The sequence below is a fragment of the Diabrotica virgifera genome, chromosome 10 (genome assembly GCF_917563875.1).
Source record: "Diabrotica virgifera virgifera chromosome 10, PGI_DIABVI_V3a".
Lineage (NCBI taxonomy): Eukaryota > Metazoa > Arthropoda > Insecta > Coleoptera > Chrysomelidae > Diabrotica > Diabrotica virgifera.
In genome coordinates this window covers 37,691,905-37,714,386 of record NC_065452.1, presented here as the reverse complement: position 1 = coordinate 37,714,386, position 22,482 = coordinate 37,691,905, and the positions used below count along the sequence as shown (strand labels likewise).

Sequence of the window (22,482 nt, the reverse complement as noted above, 5' to 3'; positions counted from 1 at the left end):
ACCTCCATGTTTCCTGCCTAAAGTTCGCGTCCATTTTTTAATTATTAACAATTTAGTGCCACAAACGCGATATTTTCGATTTTTGCACTCCAATTAAAAGCTAAGTAGTCGACATAAAATTACAAAATTTAATTTTCAGAACATTGAAAAAGCTTGAAATTGCCGATTTTTAAGTCAATTTGTTGCTTCTCAAATTGCAAAATAAGTGAAAATCGATATTGTTAATAACTTTTGTTGCTTCTCAAATTGCATAATAAGTGAAAATCGATATTGTTAATAACTTTTACGAAAACTAACTTAGAACTTTAGTGTTTCACCGAAAATTGGGTATTGGGGTACTTAACAAACCCCTTCAAATTTGAGAGCGATCCATTAATTAGTTTAAAAGTTATTTCTATTTGTTTATCCCAGAGACCTTTGTCTCGCAATAACATAAGACAGAAAATAATGCAGATGGGGTAATTCTGCGTATGCCAAATGAAAGTGGAAGAATGATAATATCAAAATGTATTAAAAAAAGATAAAAAATTATTTAATAGTCAAAAATCCTAATGCCAAATTTTTGAAATTTTACAGGTTATTAAACATTCCGAATAACTTTAAAAATATTGTCCGTTGAAAAAATCTTTTTATACATACGAAAAGCTTTGACACGAATCTTCAAATAAAAAAATTTAGCCTAATTCATAGTTAATTTGTTTATAATAATTAAGGAATCTCATTGATGTAATTTTAAAGAATGGGATTTAAAAAATTTACATAAACATTTTACCTTCACAGGACCCTCTACTAACTTTCAAAAATGTAGTTCATATGGTTACTAGGGGAACCTACAAATCCGCCGAGTTCAAATACCGAAAAAGCAATTTCAAACTAATATAATTTTTTGTATCTCCGGATCTACTCTACGGATTTTGAACTTTCTTTTTTTGAATTTGTATGTAATTTCTACGTACATTACAAATATGTAATTTGTTTATAAATTTATTAGTTAATAAACAGTCAAATTTGTTTAAACAATCCTTGAAAAAATCATTTTTTCAAAAATTGTAAATAAATTAGACTGTTTCTTAATTAATAAATGTCTAGACAAATTGTATATTTGTAATATAAACAAAAAGTACATACAAATTAAAAAAAGAAAGATCAAAGTCCATTGGGTAGATCCCGAGATATAGAAAATGATAGTAGTTTCGAGTTGCTTTTTTAGTTTTTGAACTTCTGCATTTGTTCGCTCCCAACTCCCCCTTCATTTTTCACAGTTGATTACTGTGAGTGTGTAGAGAAACATACTGCAGTCGGTCAAGCGAAACGTAGGACAGGGGTTACTGAGAGGCTATCAAAATTGCTTTCCTACGAAGGTAATTATTTCCATTTACTAAGGCTGAAAATCAGTACACACATTCTAAATTAAAATAAATAAAAGTAATTATAGTCGGTCAGCTGTATGACGGGACAGAGCCGGTCGGTCGGCCCCAATAGTCGATTGAGGAAATGAAGCATTTTGGCTCACAATTTTTTCGTCCAGCATGGATTTACTTGAAATTTTCACAGCAGGTACGGAATAGTCCAAGGATTATTTTCTATATCATGCCGCTATCTTACGCTAAAACCTTGGGGTGGTTGCCACCCCATCTCGGGGGTGGGAATTTTTTATTACATTTTAACCATGTAATTCGATGGAAAAAGTGATTCTAAGAAAAAAATGTTTTTTATATTTTCTTCGTAAAACTAATATTTTTCGAGTTATTCGCGCTTGAAAATAACAGTTTTTCGACGAAAAAATCGACATTTTTAGAGGGTTTTTTGAGAATACCTCGAAAAATATGCATTTAATCAAAAAAAACTGTAGATATCAAAATTGTATCTTTTAGTAACACAAACCAAATTATTTTCCAATAATATCTTTAAGACCAATACAAACCGAGATACGGCATGTTAAAGGTTAGCTTTTTTCGTCAAATGCATAATTTGAAATATTCAAAGCCAAATAATGGGAAAAATTTGCATTTTTCGAGGAAAACTTAAATAATCTTTTTTCAAGTATACAATTAGACCTTTCAAAAAAAATAATAAAAAGTTTCTAGCATGAAAATTAAGCGACTTACAAAAAAATGTCGGTACCTGCTTTTCTCTACGAAAAAATCAGTGAAAACAATCCCCTAACTACCTTCCTAATTCAAAATTGGTCTTCACCTTTCTGTAGTTCCTTTTATATTTATATTATCAATACACTCAAGGAGTTTGACCTATTTACAATTACTAATTTTAGAAAAATATTATATCTCACTGTGTACTGTTTTTCAGCCTTAGTAAATGGATTTAATTAGCTTCGTAGGAAAGCAACTTTGATACCCTCTCAGTAATAAGACCCCTCAAAAATGATTTTGTAGGATTTTTAAAGAGCTATAAGACTGTGTAAATTATATTCCGTAAGATGCCTTAGTTTTTAATTGGGGTGGGTTTAAAGGGCCCGAATAAGGGGGTGTTTGCTGGTAAATAGAGGTTTTAAACAGCTATATTTGGCTAACTATTATGAAAATTTATGCACAGGTTAATTTTAGTAATTAAAAAAGCTACAATTTAGTAGTTAATAATTTTTTTCATATCTTCAGTATTTTCGGAGATAGTTTGAAGTAAAAGGTGAAAAATAACAAATTGAAAAAAATTCAATTTTTCTTTAAACTCAAATTTTTCCAAAATTAGGCACTTTAAATGGGTCAAACTCCTTGAGTGTATTGATAATATAAATATAAAAGGAACTGCAAAAAGGTGAAGACCAATTTTGAATTAGGAAGGTAGTTAGGGGTCTGTTTTCACTGATTTTTTCGTAGAGAAAAGCAGGTACCGAATTTTTTTTGTAAGTCGCTTAATTTTCATGCTAGAAACTTTTTATTATTTTTTTTGAAAGGTCTAATTGTATACTTGAAAAAGATTATTTAAGTTTTCCTCGAAAAATGCAAATTTTTCCCATTATTTGGCTTTGAATATTTCAAATTGTGCATTTGACGAAAAAAGCTAACCTTTAACATGCCGTATCTCGGTTTGTATAGGTCTTAAAGATATTATAGGAAAAGAATTTGGTTTGTGTTACTAAAAGATACAATTTCACTATCCACAGTTTTTTGATTAAATGCATATTTTTCTAGGTATTCTCAAAAAACCCTCTAAAAAAGTCGATTTTTTCGTCGAAAAACTGTTATTTTCAAGCGCGAATAACTCGAAAAACATTAGTTTTACGAAGAAAATGTAAAAAACATTTTTTTCTTAGAATCACTTTTTCCATCGAATTACATGGTTAAAATGTAATAAAAAATTCCCACCCCCGAGATGGGGTGGCAACCACCCCCAAGGTTTTAGCGTATAATAGCGGCATGATATAAAAAATGATCCTTGGACTATTCCCTACACTCTGTGAAAATTTAAAGTAAATCCATGCTGGACGAAAAAATTGCGAGCCAAAATGCTTCATTTCCTCAATCGACTATTGGGGCCGACCGACCGGCTCTGTCCCGTCATACAGCTGACCGACTATAATAACTTTTATTTATATTTAATTTAGAATGTGTGTACTGATTTTCAGCCTTAGTAAATGGAAATAATTACCTTCGTAGGAAAGCAACTTTGATACCCTCTCAGTAACCCCTGTTCTACGTTTCGCTTGACCGACCGAAGTATGTTTCTCTACACACTCACAGTAATCAACTGTGAAAAATCTAGCTTTAGTAAATTCAAATAGATTTTTCAGCGCTGCCTCTTGTTCTATTACCACGGCTAGTCACCATTTGAACTACATTTTTAAAAATTCGTGTAAAATACCAGATTTTCGAATATGTAAAAAGATTTTTTCTACGGACAATATTTTTAAAGTTATTCTAAATGTTTGTAAACTACAAAATTTCAAAAATTTGGCATTAGGATTTTTAAATATATCAGACAATTTTTTTATCTTTTTTAATACATTTTGATAGTACCTATCACTCTTCTACTTTTATGTTATTGCAAAATAAAGGTCTCTGGGATAAACAAATAAAATACCTTTTAAACTAATTAATTTTTAAGTTCTAAGTTAGTTTTAGTAAGAGTTATTAACAAATAACGATTTTCACTTATTTTGCAATTTGAGAAGCAACAAATTAACTTTTTAACTTTCAAAAATCGACATTTTAAAGGTTTTCAATGTTCTACAAAAATAAAATTTTGTAATTTTATGTCAATTATTTAGCTTTTTGATGGAATGCAAAAAATCGAAAAAATCGCGTTTTTTGCTCTAAATTGTTAATTAAAAACGGACGCGAACTCTAGGCAGGAAACAGATAGGTTTTCATCCTATAGGTCGATAATAACTAAAAAAGTTGTCAGCTACCTGGATATTTCAGTGTCCCGAACATGGTCTATTTCTTGCTTATCTCCCTGTAGTATATTTATCACTTAATTCAGTTCACCTTCGAGCACAACACCATCACTACATTCGTATCGTAGTTACACTGTCTTAATTTTTCTAGGATTAGATAACTTCAAGTCTTTATATTAAATAAATGTTGTTTTTGTTATAAAATAAAAATTGCATAGCCATAGGTGGCTAAAAGTTGATTTAATGAGTTTCTTGGAAGGTGGGAAGATGTGACTCAACATGATTTCAATGAAAAAACGTGTTACTTTCTTCTCTGAGTTATTTTAATCTAACATAAGTTATAGGCTGGTCAAAGTCAAATTATCTAAGAATATTTCGTTTTGTTTACATTTTTAGATTTCTTTTTTTAAAAATAAAAATGTATACCATTTTTATTCAGTTGCAATGCGAAGGCAAAACAATCTTATTTTTCAATTAGAATACGGAGCGCAGTCCAGTCCCCTGAATCGCGATTTTCGGCTCTTATTGGAGCCTCATCGGAGAGAACGTAGGCACTGTTCTCCATACCCCAATTGACCAGCACCGAGAGCTTTTCCCACCCATTGCAACTGAAGTGAAGGTACTAGGTGACTAGCGTCATCTGGCAGTTGAAAGATGAAGTTTGTTTTCAATCCTAATAGTAAAATTAATAATATTGAAAATATTAAAAATATTACTAAAAGATTTTTAAATTGAAAACTTATTGGTACACTTTCCTGGTGACAACCTCCAAGGCTTCTACAAATTGCAAGCACATGGATGCTGCAGTGAAGACAAAGGGGAGGAATGCTACACTATGCAATTCACATCCCCGTCTGCAGCTTGGTAAAGTTCCAACGGAAAATGCACCTGGTTACTCTACGGAGTAATACGACTATAAAATAAAAATGTATACCATTTTTATTCAGTTGCAATGCGAAGGCAAAACAATCCATGTGCTTGCAATTTGTAGAAGCCTTGGAGGTTGTCACCAGGAAAGTGTACCAATAAGTTTTCAATTTAAAAATCTTTTAGTAATATTTTTAATATTTTCAATATTATTAATTTTACTATCAGGATTGAAAACAAACTTCATCTTTCAACTGCCAGATGACGCTAGTCACCTAGTACCTTCACTTCAGTTGCAATGGGTGGGAAAAGCTCTCGGTGCTGGTCAATTGGGGTATGGAGAACAGTGCCTACGTTCTCTCCTATGAGGCTCCAATAAGGCCGATGCCGCAGTGCAGGAAGTTTGGTAGGATGGTGGATGGTAGATACCCGCCTGGCGACAATCCAGCTACTTATACCACGAATAATACAACGACGGTAGCCGCAGTGGCCTTCCACTGCCATCTACCCATCCGGTGGTCCGCCAGGCGTCTATCCACCCATTTCACTCGTGTTTGATAATCCATCCGGGTAGCCTCGCTATAAATATATTACATATATGGAGGAAAGCGTAATAAGTGCTGTTTATAAAATAAGGGCAATCATTTTTTGCATAATCACATTTGTAATACACCCCAGAATAAGGTTCAAGAAGTCGCCCACGAGAAAAGTGGTCCAAATTTTTTTTAACAATTTTTTTTAATCAAATTGCAAAAATTATTATTTTTGGTCCGCAAATCTTTTTTAACTTTTTTAGACCATTCCGGACAAACAAGGTCTCTTGTAATTTTTCTCTAAAGTTGATGGTTTTCGAGTTATAAGCAATTTAAAATTTGAAAAACGCGAAAATGGCCATTTTTAAGACTTAATAACTCGGTTAAAAATTATTATTATGAAAGTCAGAAAGTGACTAAATCAAAGTTTAAAGCCCCCCCTACATGAATTAATGTATTACTAAGCTGTTATTTTTAAGTATTAACAATAAGCCGTAAGATCGTATTGACGCGGCTAAGTCCGAGTAAGATTCCCCATTGGACTGCCGGAATGGTATCTCTCTCGCACTCACCATAGACGGCCGCCTAATACGTGCTGGCGCTTATTATTATTACTTAAAAATAACAGCTTAGTAATAAAATAATGACAAAATTTCTTTTTACATTATTTGCCATTATAATTGCCGAAGATAGTAACATTTTTTTCGCAACTTTAGAGAGAGGCATGATGTCTCCTCAGCAGTCAGTTGGATACTGACTTCATTTCACTCTATTCACTGCGTCCTGGATGCAGCGACCCTCCACCATCCACCTTTAAAATCCACCATCCAAGCCACCATCTAGCATCCTGCAGTGCGGCATCGGCTTCAGAGCCGAAAATCGCAATTCAGGGGACTGGACTGCGCTCCGGATTCTAATTGAAAAGTAAGATTGTTTTGCCTTCGCATTGCAACTGAATAAAAATGGTATACATTTTTATTTTATAGTCGTATTACTCCGTAGAGTAACCAGGTGCATTTTCCGTTGGAACTTTACCAAGCTGCAGACGGGGATGTGAATTGCATAGTGTAGAATTCCTTCCCTTTGTCTTCACTGCAGCATCCATGTGCTTGCAATTTGTAGAAGCCTTGGAGGTTGTCACCAGGAAAGTGTACCAATAAGTTATCAATTTAAAAATCTTTTAGTAATATTTTTAATATTTTCAATATTATTAATTTTACTATTAGGATTGATAACAAACTTCATCTTTTATTTCTTATTTTCCTTATAAATGTCACACATGTTTGTTCATTTCTGATTTGTTGCCAATTTCTATTGATTTTATTCATTTATTAACGTTCTATTTTGTTTCACTATTTTTCTTATAAAAATAGTTGGCGCTCATATCTTTTATCAACTAAATATACTGTCAATAAGAGCCGAAAATCGCGATTCAGGGGACTGGACTGCGCTCCGTATTCTAATTGAAAAGTAAGATTGTTTTGCCTTCGCATTGCAACTGAATAAAAATGGTATACATTTTTATTTTATAGTCGTATTACTCCGTAGAGTAACCAGATGCACTTTCCGTTGGAACTTTACCATGCTGCAGACGGGGATGTGAATTGCATAGTGTAGAATTCCTTCCCTTTGTCTTCACTGCAGCATCCATGTGCTTGCAATTTGTAGAAGCCTTGGAGGTTGTCACCAGGAAAGTGTACCAATAAGTTTTCAATTTAAAAATCTTTTAGTAATATTTTTAATATTTTCAATATTATTAATTTTACTATTAGGATTGAAAACAAACTTCATCTTTTATTTCTTTTTTTCCTTATAAATGTCACACATGTTTGTTCATTTCTGATTTGTTCAGATCATAGGCATCATAGGCATATAAAATTTCTGTGATGTCTGTGTCCACTGACAAGTAATACAACATTGTTCACTTTTTCAATAGGGCTTTTCATCGATTGTCATTTGTTTCGAGCTTCTGTCATGTGTCACATAATATTAATATATCTACGTCATACGTCTTTGGTTTGTATCATTGTATATACCAATAACGTATGACGTAGATATATTAATATTATGTGACACATGACAGAAGCTCGAAACAAATGACTGTGAATGAAAAGCCCTATTAGTATAAGACGTGCCTACACCTGAGTAACTGAGACGAAGCTTTGAACGACCTAAGCTTTGAACAATCGCTAATCGGCTCTAATAGTTAGTTTTATTATTATACAGGGTGTAACAAAAAGACAGGTCAAAAATAAACCACATATTCTGGGACCAAAAATAGTTCCATTGTACGTAATATACCTTACTACAAATGTGCACATAAAAAAGTTACAGCTCTTTGAAGTTACAAAATGAAAATCGATTTTTTTCAATATAGTATAGAAAACTATTACAGATTTTTTATTGAAAATGGACATGTGGCATTCTCATGGCAGGAACATCTTAAAAAAATTACATTGCAATGTGTGGACACCATAAAAGTTTTATGGGGTTTATGTTCCCTTAAACAACACCAAATATTTGTGTACGTTCCAATTAAATTACTATTATGGTAAATACTATTAGTTACACAGAATATTTTTAAAACTTTGACTCTTAGTAATTTTTCGATAAGACAGTTTTATCGAGATATTTTGAACATTTGTAAAATCCAACACATTATGTTTAAATAGTAAAGTAAAATTTTAGAATATTATTCTCATAACATTATTGCCAGGTCTCTATAATTTTACTTTGCCATTTAAAAATACGTGTTGGATTTTTTAAATGTTCAAAATATCTCGTCAAAAACTGGTTTGTCGAGAAAGTACTAATAGACAAAAAAGTTTTAAAAACATTTAGTTCAACTAATGATACATACGACAATAATACTTTAAGTGGAACGTACACAAATATTGGTTCAAGGGAACAAAACCTTTTGGTTTATTTTATTTTTTTAAGATATTCCTACCATAAGAATGCCACATGTCCATTTTCAATAAAAACTCTCTAATAGTTTTCGATACAGTGGAAAAAATCGATTTTTATTTTGTAAGTTCAAGGGGCTGTAACTTTTTTATGTGTACTAAGGTAAGTTGGGTTCAATCAAACTATTTTTGGTCCCAGAATATGTGGCTTAATTTATGACCTGTCTTTTTGTCACACCCTGTATATTAACCCCCAACTTTCTGTAGTAGTTCGAATGATAAGTGGCGTTTAAACGAAGCGATAAATGCGAGCAATTTATTGTGAAGATAAATTGCTACGAATTATTAATTTTTTTAAAGCTGTTTAGTTTCAGTTGTTTCAGTTTTTGGACGGTTTTTCGGAGATAACTCAAAAAGTAAGTATTTCAGCGAAAAAATATTCTTAGCAAAAATATAGCTTATAAAAAAACTGAAAAAAATAGTGTATGCTTGAGGTCTGTAGACCCAGTAGAAGCAGAGTTGTAGCTAATGAAGAGTAGGTTCTTCTTCATCAAATTCCAAATCGAATATTTCACTGTGAAATAACCCAAAAACGGAGCACTTTTCGGGGAAAATTCATTTCAACTTTTTTAAAGTGTTTAAAAAAATATTTATTTTTGATTTTTAAAAAAACTTGTAACATTAACAGTAAGTGAGCTACGCTCAAAATATTGTTGGCCCCTTTTATTTTTTGTATATTACTCTTTTTTGTATATTTTGGTATTACTAATAATTTTTAAGTTAATTCCATGAACAATTCCATTTTTTTTCAAATTAAAAAAATGTTTTAGTGTTATAAATAAAAAAAATGTTAGAAGTTTTTTTTCAAAACAAAAATAAATCTTTTTTTTAAACACTTTAAAAAAGTTGTAATGAATTTTCCCCGAAAAGTGCTCTCTTTTTTGGTTATTTCACATTGAAATATTCGATTTGGAATTTGACGAAGAAGAACCTACTTTTCATTAGCTACAACTCTGCTTTTACTGGGTCTGCAGACCTTACGCGTAGACCATTTTTTTCAATTTTTAATAAGCTATATTTTTACTAAGAAAATTTTTTCGCAAGAATACTTACTTTTTGAGTTATCTGCGAAAAACCATCCAAAAACAGGTTTTTTTTGTTAAAATTGAACATATTCACTTTCAACTAACTCAAAAAGTATTGACTTAGTGAAAAAACTTTACAGAACAAAAGTTGCTTAGAATTAGTCATTTTATCCAATTCCGGGCCTATTTTGAACGTATATTTTTTCACTCCCGAGAAAATATTTTCACCCCGTATTTCCCAATTTTTGTAAAATGGAGGGGATGTAGAATTGTAAACTTTTTCTTATACAGGGTGAGTCATGAGGAACTGTACATACTCCTACCTCGTATAAAGGCCCCTATGGGGAATAACAAATGACCATTAAAAAGTGTCTGCTCCCATTGTTTAATAATATACAGGACGAGTTGTTAATTTTTACAGAAATTTGTATTCGTCATAATTTTTGAACAGTAAGATCGATGTGTCTCTTATTTTGGTCAATTGTTACCTATTACCACCCGATCAACTGATTTATTCAAACTAGAAAAAAATCAGGTCCGGCTTTAAAAAATTAGTTCGTTTTGGTCTTAGAAAAAAATTCACCCTGTGTTTTTGAAAACTCTAATAATAATTTTACAAATTAGACAAATAGGCAATTAAAATGGCATATTTATTTTTTCCCCACACGATTAGGTACTTAATTTTTTATAAAAAAATCAAATTTGACTATGAATTAAAAGTTTGGTAAAGTGAACCATAGATTTAAAAAAATTAACTTTTATTACAAAACTTAATTTTTTTTTGAACAAATATTTAATTTATAAGTTACCACACAATCAACTGATTTATTCAAACTAGAAAAAAGTCAGGCCCGGATTTAGAAAAGATTTCACCCTGTATATGATTTTTGAAAACTCTAATAAGAATTACACACGATTACTTATTTTTTATACAAAAATCACATTTGTCTATGAATTAAAAGTTTGGTGAAGTGAACCATAGATTTAAAAAAATATATTTTTTTTACAAAATATGTACAGTAAATTTATTTTTTAAATTAACGAAAAGAAAGTACATATTATGTAGAACATTGAACGTAAACGGATCTATTTGCATGTTTAAGTAAATTTAACAATATGTAAGTGTGTACAACAATAATTATATACATAGATACATAAATAAATTAAGAAACAAATAAAACAATAAAACAATTTTTTTGAGATTTATAGCACATTTTCGAAATGAAATCCATCTTTGTCGGACCATCAACTGTCTAAATAGGCATCCTGAGAGTTAAGGATAATTTCTAATAACGTTACAAGAATTAATAATTTTATCAATTACACACTTAGTTCTTGTCGCGTATTGATATTTTCTCGATAAACCATTTCTTTTAATCGACCCCATAGGGAATAGTCGACAGGGTTAAAATCAGGTGATCTAGGTGGTCATGCATGAGACCCTCCGAGTCCTATCCACCTCACCTATTTCCATAAGTTACATGAAGATGTTGACGAACAGCAACTGAGAAATGTGGTGATACCCCAGCGTGCATTAAGTACATACCTCGGGAGGCTACTTTGGCAAGTAGATTCGGCAAACTATTTTGTAAAATATGATAATGCAAAAAAGTACAAACAGTGTAAGAAACACAAATAAATAATAACGATGGCGAACGAAAAGTCAAATTATGTACTCAAACAACGATAATGTCAAATTATCATTTTTATACACATACATAGTATTAATACATGGTGAGAAGGTAGTGATGCAAAAAACGACGGGAAAAATATTTCTTTTTGTTTTTGTTTAATTTAAGTTTATTTGTTTATCTCCTTTTTGACAAACAAATATTACGCAGGATGATGTTTTAGTATTATTCAAAACAACCTGTTCCTTTTAAAATTCTGGAAATTGGCTAAAAAGGTTGTATTATTTAAAACGTATAGCACGAGCAGTGGTAGTATTATTACTCATAAATTAAATATTTCTTCAAAAAAAATGTTTGTAATAAAAGTTAATTTTTTTAAATCTATGGTTCACTTCACCAAACTTTTAATTCATAGTCAAATTTGATTTTTTTATAAAAAATTAAGTAATCGTGTGGGGAAAAAATAAATATGCCATTTTAATTACATACAGTAAAACCTACGTTAACCGAAATAATTGGGGGGAAGGCCATTTCGGATAACAAAAATTTCGGTTAAAAATAACATTGTTTTTTGAATTCTTTTTGTATCAAATTACATAGTCTTGGAGATGTATAGCTGCAAAACATCGTTGTCAAAGGAAAACACAAAAGAAAATAGAAAATTACGTTAAAAACTCACTCTAAATATGTTCATTTTCCTTAATTTTATTGCTTTTTTGTTAATTTATTTTTTGTTGACAAAATTATTGAAACTGTCAGCCATTTCGGTTAAACGATGTTTCGGTTAAAAAGGTTTCGGTTAACGGAGGTTTTACTGTATTTGTCTAATTTGTAAAATTCTTATTAGAGTTTTCAAAAACCGTATACAGGGTGAAATTTTTTTCTAAGACATAAACCAACTAATTTTTTAAAGCCGGGCCTGATTTTTTTCTAGTTTGAATAAATCAGTTGATTGGGCGGTAACTTATAAATTAAATATTTGTTAAAAAACATTAATTTTTGTAAAAAAAATTATTTTTTTTAAATCTATGGTTCTTTTCACCAAACTTTTAATTCATAGTCAAATTTGATTTTTTCATAAAAAATTAAGTAATTGTGTAGGGAAAAAATAAATATGCCATATTAATTGAATATTTGTCTAATTTTGAAAATTCTTATTAGAGTTATCAAAAACCGTATACAGGGTGAAATTTTTTTCTAAGACCAAAACGAACAAATTTTTTAAAGCCGGACCTGATTTTTTCTAGTATGAATAAATCAGTTGATTGGGTGGTAATAGTGTAATGATTGACCAAAATAAGAGACACATTGATCTTACTATTAAAAAATTATGACGAATACAAATTTCTGTAAAAATTAACAACTCGCCCTGTATATTATTAAACAATGGGAGCAGACACTTTTTAATGGTCATTTGTTATTCCCCAGAGAGGCCTGCATACGAGGTAGGAGTATGTACAGTTCTTCATGACTCATCCTGTATAATAATAGACAATTTCAACTACCTATTCCCAAATTTTCATCCTTCCTTTATTTTTTTGGAGGTTTTCGTAAAATTTTGTGTTCCATGATCGGGCTATTTTCACATCGGCGCCAACCCTTCTCATGGGTACTCCAATGTTACATCTTCTCCACTATTATAATACATCTGTCAGACGAGTTTTTTCTTCCTTCGTCTAGGGTGGAAATTACTTAAAAATTATTTTTGTCCTTGTTTTAAAAAAATAATAAATGTGTGCTTTTTAAACATAAATTTAAATGTGCAATGTGCTTCACGCATGCCTAAATCCGTAAACTTTATTATTAATGGAATACCCTGTACATTTTTATATTTTTAAAAGCTGCTTAACGACCTGATCTCAATGAACTAAATCATGTAGAGTCTATTACGAATCATAGAGGGGGCGACTTAGAAAGTTGTAAGCCTGTCAATTAATAGATCCTAGTTGACGTGACATGGAAAACCCCTATTACACCGCCTCTGTAACGAGCGCTACTGTCTTTCCGTTTTTTAATAACCTTAGCCTGTACGCAAAGTATGACTTTCCGTTGAGGTCGTCGCTATTTAATTTGTTGTTAAAGCATTAAGACTTGTTAAAAGGTTATATCATCAGCTGTCACGCCGAGATTTGAACAAACGTTAAAAATAACCCATATAAAAAAGTGATTTGTCTACAACCTTAATAACCGAAGAGACATTTTATACATTTTAAACCGCTCAAGGAAATGGGAGTTGCATACATATTAGTAATACTGCTCCAGACGTTTTTTTTCTCTATCTCAATTACTTATGACCTGTATTCGTACTCCAGAAAATCTATACAGTTGGAAACTTAAGATATTTCTGTTAAGATGAGAAATACAGAAAAAAAACTACATATTATGGAAAACTTGCTAATAGAATAGATTTTACGGACTGGGACGTTTCGCCGTCGCCGTTTCGCCGTCGCCATTTCGCCGTCGAGCCACTTCGCCGTCGGCCGTTTCGCCGTCGAGCCAGTTCGCCGTCGGCCGTTTCGCCGTCGCCATCCCGGCATTGGTTAAGTTTACAAGAACGTGATAACATACTAACTTTTTTACACTAAATGTCGCAATAACGTGATAACATACTAACTTTTTTTATACTAAATGTCCCAGAAAATTCCCGGAAATAAACAATATTGAGAAAAGGGATTTCAATTTCAATTGTTTTTACTGTATCAAAAATAAAAAACTTCATTATGCAAAAGCGATAAGTGATAGTATATAATCGTTCGAAAACCATTCAAAACTTATATAAGTACAAGTAATGATCATCCCGAAATTATAAGTAGGAATGCTAACAACGAAATGGCGACGGCGAAACGGCTCTATGGCGAAACGGCGACGGCGAAATGTCCTAGACCCTAGATTTTACGCCTCATCATCATCATCATCATCATCATCATCATCATCATCATCATCATCACGTAGCGCTACAACCCTGGTTGGGTCCTGTACAACTTTCTTCCAATTTGTTCGGTCTTCCATCAACCTAGGGTCAAATGGGATGTTCATTTTTCGGAAATCTGCTTGGATGTTATCTCTCCATCGCATTCTGGGATGTCCGAGTGGTCTTTTGCCTGTAGGAATCTCCTCCCATACCAGTTTTACAAGTCTCTCGTTATGAAGTCTGTGCACGTGGCCTACCCATCTAAGTCGCTGTGATTTAATTTCTTGGAAAATATCGGTGTCATTGTAGAGTGCTTTTAATTCTATGTTGGTTCTGATCCTATACTGGTTTGTGTTAATGTCGTGGTGAGGTCCGAAAATTTTTCCAAGTATTTTTCGTTCAAAACGTCTGAGCTTTTCTTCGTTTGATTTGGTCATGGTCCACGTTTCGCATCCATATGTTAGTACAGGTCTGACTATGGATTTATAGATTTTGATCTTGGAACTTCTTGTAAGATTTTTTGATTTTATAAGCTTATCCAGTGCGAATAGACAGCGATTTGCTAATTGGATTCTGTATTTTATTTCTTCAGTAACATCGTTGTCACCTTCGATTACGGCCCCCAGATACTTAAAACGTTGTACTCTCTCGAAATTGAAGGTGTTGACCGTCACATTTTGTCCTATCCTGTCTCTACGTGTCGTTCTATTTATACACATATATTTCGTCTTCTCTTCATTAATCCCCAGCCCTACTTCGCTTGTTTCTCCTTCTACCTTGTTGAAAATGGCTTTTGTGGATAGGATGGAGTCTCCAACGAGATCAATGTCATCTGAATTCCTCCTCTACACATCGGCAGACGCGTCTGCGGATGCATCTGCCGATGTATCATCACGCGCTGACCACACATCTGCAGCACAGATCACTTAAATCTCTTTAGATGTTTCACGCAGGTATCTCAAGGTCATACTAAACTAAATGTCATTTTTAGTAATGATACGTTTTTTAAGATGTCGCCATGCACCTGGAGTAAAGATTTCTTCTATATCACTGAGTCTGAGTGTCATTATAATTTGTCAATTGTCATCATTGTCAGTATGCCCTTAGACAAGGAAAGAGAGAGGACGAGTAATCCTATGACCAAAAGTGAAGCCAAACTGACACCAGAGATTTTGATCATCGACGTATCTTTGGGGTATTGTTATGCATTGAGTACTTAAAATAAAAACATGAAATGTATTTAAAATGAAGAATTTGTGTACGGTAAATGTTTTATTAAGTTGCTCATATTACGTACATATGTTTCAATACATACATATGTTTTTATTACGAATTTTAGATGATGATTTACTTTATTTTTTATGAAATTTTAACCTTCAACCAACACCCACCACTGGCAACCCATTGTTATTTTTGACGTGACCGCCATGTTTCTGGTGACAAACAAACCAAAAACTGGCTTCACTTTTGGAACGTGTGTTTTAAATGAGTGTTAGAGTGTTACCCGTCCTCTCTTTTTTCCTTGTCTAAGAGTATGCCAATACATTTATCTTTATGTCAAAATGTTTATCTGATTGTAATAATAAAAATCCTGATTTAGATAAAATGGATTCAAATACAGTTTTTGAAACAAAACGAATGTGATTTGAAGATCCCTAGGAAGAATCAATTCCTAGCTTACATTTGCATGGTGAGTTCAACAAGTAGTATTTGTTATTAGAGAACAAGTAACAAAGTTAGTGGTGTATGGACATGGAAGCAAATGAAAATGAATGCAACACCAGGTAAGTAACCCCAACCCCTACTGAAAATATATAATTAATAAAAATTATTTTACGTGAAATGAATCATGGTTATTATCAAATCAATTATATTAATTTTTTGTTTTAGTTGAAAGTCCTTCAACAAGTGGAGATGCACACATGTTTCAATCATTTGAGATACCCTTTTGTAGAAGTATTTGGAACTCAATTTGGAAGATAACTTATTAATAATTTCATTTGTAAAGATACGATTTGTAAAAAAGTATATACAAAGTGGTTTTGCTGGTATTAAATAAATAAATAAAAATACGTTGTCATGTCTTATTTTTTCCCAAATGGTATTTTGTATATTTGAAATTAAAAATAATTTGCATATTTTAAAACCAAATTATTTTTTTTTCAACTATACAAAATTTGTATATATTGTAATATTTAATATTTTAACCTAACATTTTCTTCCCACCAAGATTACATTTTGAAATTCCCGCTTGGATTAGTTCCGATACAAGCGGCATGGAGCGCTGTTTTTCATATTTAACCAAAGCGTTATCGTGAAACATCTAGAGGAGGTAGGTGATCTGTGATCTGCAGTACACATCTGTAAATCGTTCATCATCCAGCCTCAAAAGTCCACTGCTGAACATAGGCCTCCTCCCCTCGTTTCCAACCCCATCTATCCTGCGCCGCCCTCATCCAGTTTTTATTTACCTTTCTTAAGTCGTCAGTCCATCTTGTAGGCGGTCGACCGACGCTTCTCTTGTCTTCTCTTGGCCTCCATTCCAATAACCTCTTCGTCCATCGCCCATCTGTCATTCTGGCTACGTGTCCTGCCCATCTCCACTTCAACCTGGCTATCCTCTCGATGACGTCAGTCACCTTTGTTCTTCTCCTGATTTCTTCGTTTCTGATTTTGTCTCGCAGAGTTATTCCTAACATTGACCGCTCCATTCTTCTCTGCGTGACTCTTAGTTTGGTAGCCGAGGCTTTAGTTAAGGTAAGTGTTTCTGATCCGTACGTCAAGACTGGGAGGACGCACTGATCGAATACCTTTCTCTTTAGACATGTGGGTAACTCACTTTTAAAAGTTTCTCTCAGTTTTCCAAATGCTGCCCACCCAAGACCGATTCTTCTCTTCAGCTCATGAGTCTGGTTATCCCTGCCAATCGTAATTTCATGTCCCAGGTATTTATATCTATCTACGAGTTCTATTTCCTTCCCACCAATACTGATGTTCTGGTTGGGTACCAAATTTGTCATTATTTTTGTTTTCGAGATGTTTATATTTAAACCTACATTTTCTGTAGCTACAACGAGTTCTTGTACCATCTCTCTTGCCATACCTAGATCCTCAGCTACTATGACTATATCATCGGCGAAACGTAAGTTGTTTAGGTATTCTCCATCTATTTTTATTCCCTTTGTCATCCAATCCAAACTCTTGAAAGCATGTTCTAAGACCGTATTAAAAAGTTTAGGTGACATTGGGTCTCCTTGTCTAACCCCCCGTTCTATTTTTATGCGATTACTGTTAGTATGTAATTTGACAGTGGTTGTTGCCTGTAAGTATATTTTGTGTAATAATTTTGTATACCTATAATCTAGCCTGCATTCTTTAAGCGCCTGTAATATTTTGCTAAGTTCAACTGTGTCAAAGGCTTTATGAAAATCGATAAAAAGTAGAACTAGGGGTTTATTGTATTCCACTACTTTCTCTATCAGGGTTTTTATACTTTGTAGATGGTCATTTGTTCCGTAATTTTTTCGGAATCCTGCCTGTTCTCTTGGTTGATAAGTCTCTAACTTTCTATCCATTCTCTTAACTATTATTCGCGTAAATCGTTCAGTCTGTATTAATTCTTGGGTGACGCAATATTTACTTTGAATTCACTGCGAAAACTAATGCGTCGTAGAGGTCCGAGGTAAACAACAGACGATCAAATTACCCCATCTACACATCTGCGGATGCATACGCAGATGCCGTCCGCGGACACGTCTGCCGATGTGTAGAGGAGGCATTTGCTAGTAGGGACCTTGAACCGATAGCAGTTCTGTTTTTATTTCGGCCGACCTCATGGCTTTCTCTAATACAAGGTTAAAAAGTAGTGGAGATAACGCATTACCCTGTTTGAGTCCACTGTTGATTTCAAAGCTATCAGACAGTTTATTATTTACGTACTTAAGTACTTTTGATATTCCACCCTCCATACAGACTTTAGTCATCCGAATGAGTTTCTTTGGTATTGAGAACTCCGCCATGGCATTCCATACTTGGCTTCTTTCTACGCTATCATATGCCTGTCGAAAGTCTACGAAGAGATTGTGTATGGGTCTGTTATACTCCCATCCCTTTTCTAGAAGCTGTCTCAGCGTGAATAGTTGATCTATTGTGGATCTGTCTGCCCTAAAACCGGCTTGATATTCTCCTAGGATATTTTCAGCATAAGGGGTTAGTCTACTAAGAATGATGTTTGAGAGGATTTTATATGCCGTGTTTAGGAGTGAAATTCCTCTATAATTCGCGCATTTTGTTTTGTCCCCTTTTTTGTGGATGGGCACTATAATGTTCTTCTTCCATCTTGCTGGTATCCTTTCTTCTAACCATATTTGTGTTATTAACTGGTGGATTTGGCGATGTAGTGCGTCTCCACCACCTTTCAGAAGTTCTGCTGATATACATATCGTCCGTACCCGGCGCTTTGTGATTTTTCAGCTTAAGGCCTTTTGGGTTTCTTCAAAAGAGGGATTTTCGACGGGCATGTCCGCTGTGATATATATCTCTTCTTTAGGCACTTTAGGTAAAGGGTATAGGTACATAAATGCTTTATAAAAATGAAATAAATGCAATCTTTTGAACAAATATAATATAGGGTTGTACATTGTACAACGGTTGTACATTTAAGAAAAGCAATTTTCTTTTGTATTTCACCGTGTATACGAATACATACATATTTGTCAATGATTTCTGTTAAAATTAATTTGAAAATTAGAACATATTTTTTACTTTATTACATAAATATGTAAAATGAATACTTATTTATTTATTCCTTCTTTATATACAGTGTGTTTATTGAAGTCGAGTCGAGGTGTAACGACCTCGAATTCCAATAAAGCTCCTGAAATTACAAAATTCCACTGCATCAAGGTCGTTAGGGTCCTATTTATAATATTTAGGTATGTCATATTTAGGTACCTACATAATATTTAGGTGTATTATAATATTTAGGTATATTTGCGTATACAGTTATGTTAAGAGTTACATACTATTAGCGACAACTATTTTTTTGGTGCGTTTTATGGCCGAATTAGGTACCTAATACGACAAATGGAATTTACATAAACAAACAATTTAAGTAGAGTTTGTTTAACTAGTAGTCGCCATATGTTGGACATATTAATAATACGATAATGGAATTAGGAAGTAAATTCAACCAATTTTTAACTGTTATTGCAAGCGGGGCCTCGTTTCTGGGCCACACACTCCAACTATGTATCAACTTAACACGTCAATGTAATGATATTACTCTGGGCAAATTAGGAAAAAACAAGGAAATGTTATTTTTACCAGCTATTTTGTTGCTGGAATCAAATCTTAAGTTTGCATATTTTAGTAATGTAGGTATTACCTAGGTAGTATTAAATAAAAAAGTAAAAAAAATGAAAAAAAAAAAATAAATAAAAAAAACCATACTTTTCTCAATAAGTTTTACAATAACATCGTATACAGAGATATACCCCTATCCACTATCCCCTATCTTACCTTAAAAAATAAGATTAAGTAACATTGTACACAAATACACATGACCTCAACCCCTACCTTATTTCTATTTCAATTCAATACGTCACTCAAAGACCTCCCCTATCCTCCTTTCTGCTCTTAGGGTTTGTTCACTACGAGGCGCCAAGCCTTATACCGATCAATGCATCGTACCCATGTATCTAATACCAGGTATACTGTAACAAACACTGAGTAAATACGAAGGGGGACGACAACAATAGATACAAGGCAAGGATACAATCCATTGCTCTCCGTAGTGAAACGACAGGGTTTGTTTACTACGGAGACCAAAGGATGGTATCGCTAGTATCCTACTCTTAATTTTAGTGAACGCGCGCATTTAAAATAATGCATCTGGCGATCGATAATATGGTACGATACGATTACGAGCAGTACGAGGGATACCAGGGAGCGAGGGTTGGCACCTCGTCATGAGCACAACTTTATGTAGGTGAGGATAGCATAGAGCAGCGGTCCGCAACCCTGGGGTCGCGAAAGATCTTTATGGGGTCGTCAAAAAAGTCAACAAGGTCCTGTACTTATCGAATTTTATTAAGGCTAATGCTTAAAATATAACCTCTCTTTACTTACACAATGTCCTTAAAACGGAGAGTCCTCAATGTCCTCGCGCATTGAACAGTCGCCTTTTCAAAATAATGTGTCTCGAATTGGGATCAAAATACGAAAATCTACTGTTACATACGGAGGTCAGGTGGATATCGCGAGGAAAAATACTCCAACGTGTATTTGGTCTCAAAGATGAAATCAGATTATTTCTACTTGAACGAGAACCAAAGGTAGCGGAATATTTCTTGAATGAAAATTGGCTGGCAACAGTTGGCTATCTTTCGAACATTTTTGAAAAACTTAGTGATTTAAATCAATCGTTGCAAGGAAAGAGTACAAATGTATTGATTTTGGCTAACAAAAAAAAAGCTTTTTGTAGGAAAATAAGTTTGTGGATAGACGAAATCAGTGCTGAAAACTACGAGATGTTTGCATGTTTGGAGAAATTTTCTGAAAAAACCAATACAAAGCTCGAAGAAGAAATTAAAACCAAAATCATCATGCATCTTACAAGCCTTAAGCAAGACTTGGAAATACGATTCCCAGATACGTCACACGACGATCAATGGATAATTAATCCATTCACTTGTTATCTTAACACTGTGAAGATGAAGAAAAGGAGCAGCTCATCGATTTATTGTCCGATGAAAGCCTTCGATCTATTTTCAAAACCACGGATCTATCCAAGTTCTGGATAATGATGGAAAAGGAATATCCACTGTTATACAAAACATCTCTGCTGAAATTGCTGCCATTCGCATCTACATACATGTGCGAGACAGCTTTCTCCACATTGACTGCTATAAAAACAAAATATCGCTCCAGACTTAACGTAGAACCTGATTTGAGGGTGTCTCCTTCTGATAATGTATCACCCAGAATTAATATACTGACTGCAAGTGTGCAAGCACAAGGTTCACATTAGTTTGTAAACTTACGTATATGTACCATGTACCTATTTTTTTTTTAAATAAAATGTTAAAATAATTGCTTGTCTCATTTAATGACATCATAAATATTATGTTAAATGCATAGTTTGCTCTAATATTACTTTCCAAAATAAATAAACTCTTCAACATAATTTACGAAATAAAAACAGCTAAGTACAACATGGAGGATAATTGAAGTTTACCTTAATTTCGTCTGAACCAACCTTTGCACTTGTTAATTTAGTGATTTTTTTCTGGGGTCGCTCATAACTCTTTTTTTTAATTTTGGGGTCGCAATATCAAAAAGGTTGCGGACCGCTAGCATAGAGGATCTATGCAAATCTTCTTGAGACCTACTTACAGACCGAGCGGAATATCCATATGTATCGTTCACTAATGAACACGTCCACGGATGTTCCGGGTCGGTAGAGGGGGTGGTTTAAGTTGGTAGACGGCTGGTTATGGGGGGCACGCGGGACGCATGGGCCATACTCTGGTCTGTGGGCCCCAGCGTGTTCTCCTCTCCTGTCCGAGTTCAACAGTACTAGGGACACCTTCCCTAGTCTGCTAAGAGAGTTCCACCTCAATCCAAAAAAAAAGGTATGCAGAGAAGACTCGAAATTCCACAATACTAGAACGTCTCAGCAAGACTACTGAGGTATATAGAAAGCTGGAGTATCTCAGACATGTAATGAGAGGTCCCAAATATAGATTGCTGCAAAATATTATGCAAGGAAAAATAGCAGGCAAACGCAGTCCAGGACGAAGAAGGACCTCATGGTTGAAGAACTTGTGAGATTGATATTGTGTTGATACAAGCATGCTATTCAGGGGGGTGACAGTGAATAAAATTACTATAGCTATGATGCTAGTCAACGTTCATGGTACATGAAGAAGAAGAAGAAGTATGTAGAAAGTGTGCTATTTTGTTTATAAACAAATTAACGTTCCGAAATCTTCTTTTTTTCAGTTATTGCACTGTAACTCCGAAGATTTTAACTTTAAAACAGAAACACCCACATAAAAATTCACCGTAATTTAATTCTGCACAAAAGATATTTTTTTCAAATTTCCTTCGACGAAAATTTTGGAAAATCTGAGTTTTCCCAACAAAATATTTAATTTTCAACTAAAATTTTAGGGAAGTAATTATTTATTAAT

The 22,482-nt window shown here is 33.4% G+C and overlaps 1 protein-coding gene across 21 annotated transcripts in view; it reads right to left on the bottom strand.

Annotated features, from left to right (window-relative positions):
• Nucleotides 1–22,482, bottom strand: part of LOC114328741 (arfGAP with SH3 domain, ANK repeat and PH domain-containing protein) — a 415,375-nt gene that overhangs the window by 192,291 nt on the left and 200,602 nt on the right. The window lies entirely within an intron of this gene.